Source organism: Mus musculus, chromosome 7 (genome assembly GCF_000001635.26).
Source record: "Mus musculus strain C57BL/6J chromosome 7, GRCm38.p6 C57BL/6J".
NCBI lineage: Eukaryota > Metazoa > Chordata > Mammalia > Rodentia > Muridae > Mus > Mus musculus.
In genome coordinates this window covers 33,399,319-33,411,177 of record NC_000073.6, presented here as the reverse complement: position 1 = coordinate 33,411,177, position 11,859 = coordinate 33,399,319, and the positions used below count along the sequence as shown (strand labels likewise).

Sequence of the window (11,859 nt, the reverse complement as noted above, 5' to 3'; positions counted from 1 at the left end):
TGGTTTCTTAAATCTTCTTCAACTCAAAGATGTTCCTTCATCTTTTATGAGTTTTCTTATGATTACTCCCTGACAACTGGTTGCTTTTACTGCCCCTTGACCTATCATTGACATAATTTACCTCTTTCTTACAGAAAGATCTTGTTTTAAAGATTTGTGCTAGAGCTGAGCCACGCCAAAACAAGAAACAGATTTTGTTTTAATTCAGTCTTGTTGTTCACAGTGTGATAAGATATCCTGAAAAAAGTATGAATTCTCTCATAATGTCACTCCATCACAGGTTTATATAGCTTCAGACACACTCATGAGCTAAGCAGATATAATGAGAGGATATCTCATGTTATCTTGCCATAAGTATCCCACTCATATGTTAACTAGAAATTAGTCTTGAAATAACTTGCCTTTATCTCTGATTATTAGACCTGTATTCTGATTAGACATAGATTCTCAATCCAGAACAGCAGACATGTGGACACATCCCAGTATCTGACTACCAGTAGCATGTCCTTTAGAAAGTATAAAAGGAACCTGAATTGATGTGGACATACTGAAGACAGACAGCTGGCAGTCAGTTGTAGTTCAGTATGATGTCTTGCAGGATCAGAGACCTAAGACCCAGGATCCAGGACTAGAGTGGCAGCTGAGGACATAAGCCTTTGTTTGTGGGATATTAGTGATATGTAAGCTTTAGAGTTTGTGGGGAAGGTATTCAGCGTCAGGTTTTCTGGACATCTGTGGGACCAATGGAACTCTGGAGATGTGATAAGCAAACCTGGAGCAAGAATGGGTTCAAGGCATTTTCAATTCCTGGAAATATTGTCCTGAGATGAGGAGGACTAGGACTTCATGTCCTAGACTGCTTAGAACTGGGCCCCCACCTTTGCCCCACCAGAGGAGGTCACATAGACCAGTAGCCAGGTTAGAGGTCATTTGTTTCCCCTTACAAGGTCATGTTCAACAGCAAATGAGGCATTTCCAGCACCATGGCTCCAACCACTGATATATACTCACCATCGAAGTCACATTTCATCCCCAAAGGTTTAAATACCTGTTTTTCCACCCAATTAAATGAACTGTCTCAGTGAAGCATGTCTTCCAAGAGTGTTCTCAACGCATTCACTGCTGCTTGAGGTTTCTCTCACTTTCTTCCTCTCCTTCCCTCCTCTCACACACATACACACATCAGCCATAACCAATACTATAGGTGAACAGAGTGGGAATAGCATATATTTACTGGCACAGGAGAGGAGAGCAGAAAATAGGCCTAACACAGTAGCTTCTGGGAGAGTGCCAGTGAAGGCCAAAGTCCAGGGCTCTGGATGGATCATCATTGTGATTTCAGGTACAGAGAAAAGGAATATCTTCTGTTGGTCTGGGAGAGTCCAATGGGATAAGAGGCAAAGAGGGGACACAAGGCCAACTGAGGCTTTTGATGTCTATAGCTAAACAGAAGAAAATGTTGTTTGCTGATATGGACAGATCAGTTGCATCATTTTTATAATGAATGTTAAGAAGAAGGTTTGGAGCTTTGTTGAATCTGAGATGTCCTAGTGAAGTCTGTGTGAAGGCCTTGAGTGTATGTCTGGACACAAGTCTGGAGAAATTCAGGAACAAGATTCCAAATGAAGACCAACTAGGTATTTTGGTGATGCATACGAGGGTGGAAGTAGAAGTTGGTTATTCTTTGGGAAGGAAACATTCAGAGTATGGTGGCAGTGGTGCTAAGTGTAAGGAAGGGGGTGGTCCACTTAATAACACTGGACTTATCTCTCAGAATGAGATGGCTGTCACAAAGAAAGATGAGGTTTTGTCATGTATATGGGTTAGAACAGTGTTTGGCAAGGGACCAGGGCTGCCAAGAGACACACATTGGGTTGGGTATGAATCAGAACAGTTATAAAGGTTGATGGCAATGATGCAGGTGACTAACTGGGAGACAGGTGTTATTAGACGCGTTCTCACGACCGGCCAGGAAAGACGCAACAAACCAGAATCTTCTGCGGCAAAGCTTTATTGCTTACATCTTCAGGAGCCAGAGTGCAAGAGAGCAAGCCCGCAAATGGCGAAACCCCATCCCTTTTTAAGGAGAATTATCCTCCACCTAGGATGTATTACTCCCTGATTGGCTGCAGCCCATCGGCCCAGTTGTCATCACGGGAAAGGCAGAACACATGGTGGGAAAACTGCCCCTGCATGTGTGCAGACTATGTTTACCACTTAGAACACAGCTGTCAGTGCCATCTTATAATGGCAAATGTGAGGGCGGCTCCTCACAGATCCCCCTTTTCTTTTAATAAGAGCAATAGGCCACCCATATTAATGAGAGTGGAGATAGAGGTCAAATCCCCAGTGTGCAGGTAAAGGAGCCGTACACATAACCTCCTCCCAGGCTCATCACCCAGAGGGGTCCTGGTCTGGTCCCGTGTTGTTTTTCCTGGGGGAAGGACACTTGAACACTCAACCTTCTTGAAAGATGACATGTCTCCCTAGAATAGGCTCATATGTGCCGCAGAGCCTTTCTACTGCAGTGCTTAGCCTTGCAACTCTCTCGGGCTGCTGAAGCACACTCACTCTATCCCGTGCAATGAGACTAGCCTCATGGGATATAAGAGCTGAGTGGCCAGCGACCTATTGCCTAAGCATAGATAACCATATATCAGGGGGAGCACCATGTTCTAGAGCTGCAAGCGCCTGGGCAATAACCACCTTGTCTCTCCTAGTTTGGGCCTTAAGCTTACAGACCAACCAAAGAAGCAACACTAATCCACAGCGAAGTGTATCTCCACATAATCTCACCCCCATCCATTCTTTAAAGAAGGAAAATGCTGAGGAGATCCAATTGGGTAATCCTTTGGTCAGCGACAGGTCCAAGCGCGTGGAGTTGACCTGAATGATGGCAAGTCTCAATTCCCGAAGGGTCTGTTCAAATTCAGCCGTCCAATTCTGTAACATATACTGAGAAAGACCTTTTAACAAATTAGCTGCCCTAGTAAATTTCTCATACTGAATGGAAGTAACGCACAATCCCGGAAACTTTTATTCACATCCCAGCCACTTCTAAAAGATTTACTGCATTGACCACATAACAGGAATCTGACACAATATTAAGGGGTTCTAAAAAGGTTTTTAAAACTTCTAAAACCACTAAACATTCTACCACTTGAGGTGAATTTTCATTATATTGTTTGGATACCACTTTACCATTAGCCACATAGGCACCTATGCCAGTTTTTGATCCATCAGTATATACCACAATCCCATTTTTAAGTGGGTTTCTTACTGTTATTTGTGGAAACACAACAGATTGATTTTGGACAAACTATAAAAGTGGATGTTTTGGATAATGGTTATCTATTTGTCCTGAAAAGGAGGTAACTAAAACTGCCCAATCATTAGATATTAGGTGATATGGGCTCTGTCCTTCCTTGCTCTTGACGTCCTAACCCTTTTCCTTCTTTATAACCCATCTTTGCCATGATATTTTTTGCTTTAGCTGAATACCCTCTCAATGGGGCATTCTCATTAGACAAAATAAGGCCCAAATGCTGCATAATATCCCTTCCCCAGAGGTTAACGGGGAGTGGGAGCACATAAGGTATGAATTTCCCTTGCTACCCCTCAGAGGATTCCCATGTCAAGGCAATGGAGCTTATAGTGGGACATGATTGATATCCTAGGCCCTGTAATGAATGAGATGACTCTGTGGTGGGCCATGCTTTGGGCCACCAATGTGTAGAAATTATACTTTTATCTGCTCCGGTATCAAGGATGCCTTCAAACTCTTTTCCATTAATCTTAAGGCGGAGCTTAGGTCTATCATTTAAAGATACAACCAAATAGGCAGAATCATTTCTGGAGGAGCCCATTTTCTTTATCTCAGGTCCTGCAAATTTCTCCCTGGTATTATCAGGGAGGAGCAGCAGCTGAGCCATCCTATCTCCTTTACTAATAGAAAAAACGCCCTTAGGGCTTGAGCACAGGACCTGTATTTCAGGGGAATGTTGACAATCCATAACTCCAGGGTGGACTACTAAGCCCTGCAAGGTGAGTGAACCCCGGCCGAGAATAAGGCCCATGGTTCCCGGGGGCAAGGATGGTATAGGCTCCACCGGCACCGGCTGAATACTCATTTGAGGCATTAATAGGAAGTCGGAGGCGGCACGCAGGTCCACCCTTGTGGGTCTTCCTGGGTCGCCTCTCTGACTGCTTCCTGGGTCCTGACAAACCGGTTCCCATATCTTTGAGGGCCCTGGGACCGAGGGCCCGATGACCCGTTTTTTGGCACATAAGTTGATTGACTATCAGGTGGGGGAAGGATTCTGCCCTTTATATCCCTCACAGAGCGACACTGGTCGGCTCTATGATAACCCTTGCCACACTTAGAGCAAAGAGTGAGGGTCCCCCCCTGTTTATCTGGAGCTCTGCAATCTTTCTTAAGATGCCCAGGCTTCCTGCAGTTAAAACATGTCCTCCGATCATTTCTGCCCATGGAGCATTTTTGGGATTGAAGGATGGCAGCCGCTAAGCCTGCATTGGTGAGAGGTCCCCCAAGCTCCCGACAAACCCTGAGCCAGTCTTGTAAACCTTTGTTCTTTCTTGGGGCTATGGCTGCTCGGCATTCCTGTGTGGCTTGCTCATAAATGAGTTGTTCTACCAGAGGTGCGGCTTGCTCTGAATCTCCAAAAATACGCTCTGCTGCCTCTGTCATTCTGGCCACAAAATCTGAGAAGGACTCTTGTGCACCTTGAGTAATCTTGGTCAACTGCCCACTTGCCTCTCCCTTCTTAGGTAGTGCTTTCCATGCCTTAACAGCAGCAGCTGAGATCTGAGCATATGCTCCCCAATGATAATTTGTCTGGTTAGCAGCGTGTTGTCCCTGACCTGTAAGTAATTCAAAAGTCCACGTTCTCTGATCCCCTTCCATGGTGGCATTGGCCCTTGCCTGCGTCTGGCAGGAGTCCTGCCACAAGGCTTTCCACTCAAGATACATTCCCATACTGGGGGCTACAGCTTTTACTACCGTCTGCCAATCACCAGGAGTCATAGCGTGATTCGCAAGCCTTTCCACTTGTGCTATAGTGAAATTAGCACTGACTCCATAGTTACGGACCGACTCGGCAAGCTCTTTAATCTGTATATACGCTACCGGAGCGTGGACACGCCCACCCTCGGCTCCTTCAAAGACCGGAAATGCCTGTTGTATTTTCCTTTGTTCCTCCTTTGGAATGAACGAGTCTGTGCATTGCCTCTCTGTCCATTGCCTCTCTGCGCAGGGCTGATGCACTACGCAGGGCGGGGGCTCAGCATAGGGTGGAGGTGCACTATGACCTTGAAGCCGACTGCCAAGAGGCCAAGCAGCAAGCTGGCCTTTGCCAGCCGCTTTTGGCTTCTTCCTTGACCGATTAGCTCGCATTTTATCTGGCTGGCACTTTTCTCTCTCATAACGAGCTGTTTCCTCCTCCAAGTCTGTTTCCTCAGAGGAGAATTCTTCATCTGCTTCAAAGCTACTAAGAGCTGGCTCCCCGAGCCCATCCAGCGATGAGCACAGGCTCCTTTTCCTAGAGACCTCCGCTAATTGATCTTTCTTCTTTTCCCTTTTTCCTCTTTTTCTTCTAATCTCTCTCCAGGTATTCCTACCTGACCTTAACTTTTCCTCAGGTTCAAGACCCTTGGAAAGGCCTGTATACTTATTTTGTGCACCATGTTTTCTCTTTGCTCCTACTCTCTCTCCCCGCTTTACTTCTGATAGCTTGTCCTGAATTTCCTCTAGAATCCGCCCTGCCTTAACCACTTGATAACATGTGAAAAGGAACAAAAGGGCTTTTAACACTAGAAAAAGTTCAAGGCCAAACATACCTTATAAAGCTATTTTCCACTTTACTTCTGATAGACTGTCTTGAATTTCCTTAGAAAGTTCAAGGCCAGGCTTACCTCGTAAAGCTATACTCACTGGTACTCTCGTTCCCCCAGCTGAAAAGTTCTGAATTCATACAGTTGAATCCTTCTTAACAGTCTGCTTTACGGGAACCTTTATTACCGCGACCCGCAGTTCTGGTTCTGGAATGAGGGATCTTCCTTGCGCCAGTCCCGAGTTTTTTCTCGTCCCGTAATTTCTCGTCCCGTCCCGGGTTTCGGCACCAATTGTTATTAGACGCGTTCTCACGACCGGCCAGGAAAGACGCAACAAACCAGAATCTTCTGCGGCAAAGCTTTATTGCTTACATCTTCAGGAGCCAGAGTGCAAGAGAGCAAGCCCGCAAATGGCGAAACCCCATCCCTTTTTAAGGAGAATTATCCTCCACCTAGGATGTATTACTCCCTGATTGGCTGCAGCCCATCGGCCCAGTTGTCATCACGGGAAAGGCAGAACACATGGTGGGAAAACTGCCCCTGCATGTGTGCAGACTATGTTTACCACTTAGAACACAGCTGTCAGTGCCATCTTATAATGGCAAATGTGAGGGCGGCTCCTCACAGACAGGTAACTAACTGTGAGGAGGGTGACTAAATGTGGGGAATGTGACTAAATGTGAGGCAAGTGACAGGGACTGTGATGAAGATAACTGTGAGGTTGATGACAGATGGTCTGAGACAGGAGACTAACTGTGTGGCAGGTGACTGTGAGGCAGCTGACAGGGATTGTGATTAAGGTAACTGTGAGGTAGATGGCAGTGAGTCTGAGGCAGGGGACTAACTGTGAGGAAGGTGACTGTGAGGCAGGTGACAGGGACTGTGAGGTAGGTGACTGTGAGGCAGGTGAATGGGAGGTAGTTGACAGGGACTGTGTAGTAGGTGACTGTGAAGCAGGACCCCATACCTGTGAATATTCCCCATACTGTTCTGGTGACCCTGGGTGGAATGTGGAGATCTGTACTTGGGCTAGTAAATAAGTTCATGGATAAATAAGAGAATTACTGAATTCTTAAGAACTAAGGAATCTGGGCTTTTGTTAATGCAATTTTAAAAGTAGCTGTTTATTGTATATCTTGGCTATCTTCCGAAGAAATGAGACAGAGTCCATTCTAATTATATAATTAAGGATTATAGCAGAAAAAGTGAACAGCCATTTATCTGCTCTATTTCTTTAAGCTAAACTCCCTACCCTCCAATAACATTCCCCAAGATACTTATTTTTGGGGGTGGGGGTGGGGGGGCGGTTCAGCAAACTTTATTGATGGTATTCAAGAGAGTAGGGAGGGCTCCCTAGGCCCCTCCTGTTATGGGGTTCTAAGGTGAAAATTGTGAGGGAGATGCTCAGTGTTGGGGGCCAAGTTGGGATAGGGACTCCTCAGCAACCGAGGGCCTCTCTCTTGCTCTCAGTGTCCTTGCTGGGGTGGGTGGTCCAGGTTTTCTTACACCTTGGAGGCCATGTAGGCCATGAGGTCCACTACCCAGTTGCTGTAGCTGTATTCATTGTCATACCAGGAAATGAGCTTGACAAACTTGTTATTGAGAGCAATACCAGCCCTGGCATCGAAGGTGGAAGAGTGGGGGTTGCTGTTGAAGTCGCACGAGACAACCTGATCCTCAGTGTAGCCCAGGATGCCCTTCAGTGGGCCCTCAGATGCCTGCTTCACCACCTTCTTGATGTCATCATACTTGGCAAGTTTCTCCAGGCGGCATGTCAGATACACGATGGACACATTGTGGGTAGGAACACAGAAGGCCATGCCAGTGAGCTTCCCGTTCAATTCTGGGATGTCCATGCCCACATCCTTGGCAGCACCAGTGGATGCAGAGATGATGTTCTGGGCAGCACCATGGCCATCACGCCACAGCTTTCCAGAGGGGCAATCCACAGTCTTCTGAGTGGCAGTGATGGCATGGACTGTGGTCATGAGCTCTTCCATGATGCCAAAGTTGTCATGTATGACCTTGGCCAGGGAGGCTAAGCGGTTGGTGGTGCAGGATGCATTGCTGAAAATATTGAGTGAGTTGTCATATTTCTTATGGTTCACTCCCATCACAAACATGGGGGCATCAGCAGAAGGGGCGTAGATGATGACCCGTTTGGCTCCACCCTTCAAGTGGGCTCTGGCCTTCTCCATGGTGTGAAGACACCAGTAGACTCCACGACATACTCGGCACCGACGTCACCCTATTCGATGTTTGTGGGGTCTCGCTCCTGGAAGATGGTGATGGGCTTCCCATTAATCACAAGCTACCCATTCTCAGATTTGACTGTTCCATTGAATTTGCCATGGGTGGAGTCATACTGGAACATGTAGACCATGTAGTTGAGGTCAATGAAGGGGTTGTTGATGGCAACAACCTCCACTTTGCCATGTGGAGAGCAGATGGCAGCCCTTGTGACCAGGCACCGAATATGGCCAAATCCGCTTACATTGACCTTCACCATTTTGTCTACTGGACAAGGCTGGCACTACACAAGAAGATGCAGCTCTGTCTGGAATACTGAGGAGCAGAGAGCCAATACTTACATGTTACTATTGATCTGGCTGTCTCTGCTCCAGGTGTTTTCCCATGGTGTTTCCTTAAGACCTTTTCCTGGTAGCTGAATTCTCTTTTTCTTTTTCCTCCTCTCCCCTGGATAATGAATGTGTATCCTAGTTTTTGCTGCTACCCAGCCTTTGGTATATCAGTTTTTATTAACAAATCAGATAATAAATTGTCCAATAACAGACCTGGTCTCAAATAATTAGTTGAAGACCATTGAGATCGCTCAGTGATTAAAGGTGCACTGATTGAAGGTGAACACATGAGTTCAAATTTCAGAACCCACCTGGTAGAAGAAGAGAAGTAACTCCTCTAAATTGTCATTTGACCTTCCACGCACGCACACACACACACACACACACACACACACACACACACACACACACACACAGAGCTTGATGCCTCTGTCTATACACAGTCACACACAAACAAGCAAACAAACACATGAACACACACCTACAAATATCTGTGAAAACTGGCATCAGTAACCATTAAGAAGCTCCTAATGGAAAAATATGAAACAATTTGACAAACAAACTAAATAACACATGAGATTGTACTATAATGGTGAAATAAGCTATAAACCCATGATGGTGTGAATGGTTGCATGGCAGGTAAATGAACATTACTGAACCCGGCGGACCTGCGGGACCCAGAGGTCTCTCCACTCTGCAGGACCCCTAGCAACCCTAAACCTCAGAATCATGGGTGAGTGGAAAAGAATATCAGCACCAAAGAATCCCAGAGGGACTTGTGCCAGCAGGAAGAGGGACAAAGGAACCCCGAACTACCAGAGGCAGGGATTCATTCTGGTTGGGGCCAGCCCAGCCATTTTCTCCTTGAACCCAGTGGAGAGAGCCAAGGTCCCAGAGGACTCTCCACACCACATGACCCCTAGCAATCCCAAAACCTAGGCATTATGGGACTCAAGAAGTAGATCAGAGCTCCATACTTCTGAACACCTGCCCTGCAAGAGGAGAGCTTGCCTGCAGAGAGTGCTCTGACTACTATGACTCAGGTGAGAGTTGGAATCCCAAGATGGCTGACAGAAGCTAACAGAATCAAAGGAGGAACAAGCTTCAGCTAGAGACAGCTATATCTTCCAACACCAGAGATTACAATATGGCGAAAGGCAAACGTAAGAATATTACTAACAGAAACTGAGAACAATGGGCATCATCAGAACCCAATACACCACTACAGTGATTCCTGGATACTCCAATACACAGGAGAAGCAAGACTAGGATTTTAAATCATATCTCCTAACAGTGGTAGAGGTTTTTAAGAAGGGCATTATTAACTCACTTAATGATTACAGGAAACTACTGGGAAACAGGTGTAAGCTCTTAAAAATTTACAGGAATATACTGCTAAACAAGTAGAAGTACTTAAAGAGGAAACACAAAAATCCCTTAAAGAGTTATAGGAAAACACAACCAAACAGGTAATGGAATTGAACCAAACCACGCAATATCTAAAAATGGAATTAGAAACAATGAAGAAAACCCAAAGGGAGACAACTCTGTAGATAGAAATTCAAGGAATGAAATCAGGAACCATAGATGTGGAAATCAGCAACAGAATACAAGAGATGGACAAAAGAATCTCAGGTGCAGAAGATTCCATAGAAAGCATGGACACAACAAAGAAAATGCAAAATCCAAAATGACCATAACTCAAAACATCCAGGAAATCCAAGACACAATGAGAAGTCCAAACTACGGAAAATAGGTATACATGATACCTTCCCCGATAATGGAACACATATAGACTCAACAAAGAAAGAGAACTTCAGACCAATTTCCATTATGAACAGCGATGCAAAAATACTCAATAAAATCCTTGAAATCTGAATAAAAAAAATCAAAATGATCATCCATCATGATCAAGGAGGCTTCATCCCAGGTATACACGGATGGTTTAATATATATAGAAACCAATCAACAGTGCAGTATACAAACAGACTCGAAGACAAAAACCACATGATCATCTTGTTAGATGCTGAGAAAGAATTTGACAAAATCCAAAACAACTTCATGATAAAAGTCTTGGGAAGTTCAGGAATTCAAAGCCCTTACCTAAACATAATAAAAGCAATATACAGCAAGCGAGTAGCCAACACCAAACTAAATGGAGAGAAACTCGAAGCAATCCCACTAAAACCAGGGGCTAGAGAAGGCTGCCCACTTTCTCCCTACCTATTCAATATAGTACTTGAAGTCCTAGCTAGACCAATTAGACAACAACAGGAGATCAAGGGGATACAAAATGGAAAGGAAGAAGTCAAAATATCACTATTTGCAGATGATATGATAATATATATGTGACCCTAAAAATTACACCATAGTACTTCTAACCTGATAAACAGCTTCAGTGCAGTAGCTGGATATGAAATTAACTCAAACAAATCAATGGCCTTTCTCTACACAAAGGACAAACATGATGGGAAAGAAATTAGGGAAACAACACCATATCCAATAGTCACAAATAATATATAATACGTTTGAGTGACTCTAATTAAGGAGGTGAAAGATCTTTAAGATAAAAACTTAAATTCTCAATCTTGTGTCTGGGGTCCCTCAGAGACCACTCTGCTCAGGGGAGAGTACAGACTGCAGAAGTGACACAGCTTCTGGGACAGATCCCATTTCAGGCTCAAGACATCTGTTAACCTTCCCCTACAGAGGAAAGCTGTCTGACAGGGAGGACACTGACTGCTGGAGCAGGTGATGGAGCCATCTTGTGTCCCTGGTCCCCCAGAGAACAGTCTGTGCAGGTCAGCTGGCATACTGCTTTGGCAACATATCTTCTGATACAGGCCCTGTTTCAGGCATTCATCTTCAGCCAGAAGGCAGGTCTGAATGCCAGACCTCTGTGCACATTCCCTCCAAGAAGAGAGCTTGCCAGCAGAGAATACTTTGACCACTGAGACTCAAGAGAGAACTGGGCTCCCAGGACTGCTGACAGAGGCTAACAGAATCACAGGAGGAACAAGCTCCAACCAGAGACAATTCTAACAACTAATGCCAGAGATTACCAGATGGCCAAAGGCAAATGTAAGCATCTTACTAATGGAAACCAAGATCACTCACCATCATCAGAACCCAGCACTCCCACCTCAGCTAGTCCTGCATACCCCAACACACCTGAAAAGCAAGAATTGGATACAAAATCATATCTCATGATCCTGATAGAAGACTTTAGTAAGGGCATTAATAATTCACTTAAAGAAATACAGGAGCCTACTGCTAGAGAGTTAGAAGTCCTTAAAGAATTACAGGAAAACACAATGTAATAGGACATGGAATTGAACAAAACCATCCAAGACCTAAAAAGGGAAGTAGAAACAATAAAGGAACACACAAGTGAGACAACTCTCATGATAGAAACCCAAGGAAAGAA

General features: G+C 45.0%; 1 pseudogene; it reads right to left on the bottom strand.

Moving 5' to 3' along the window:
* On the bottom strand, positions 7,156 to 8,377 carry Gm5732 (predicted gene 5732; annotated as a pseudogene).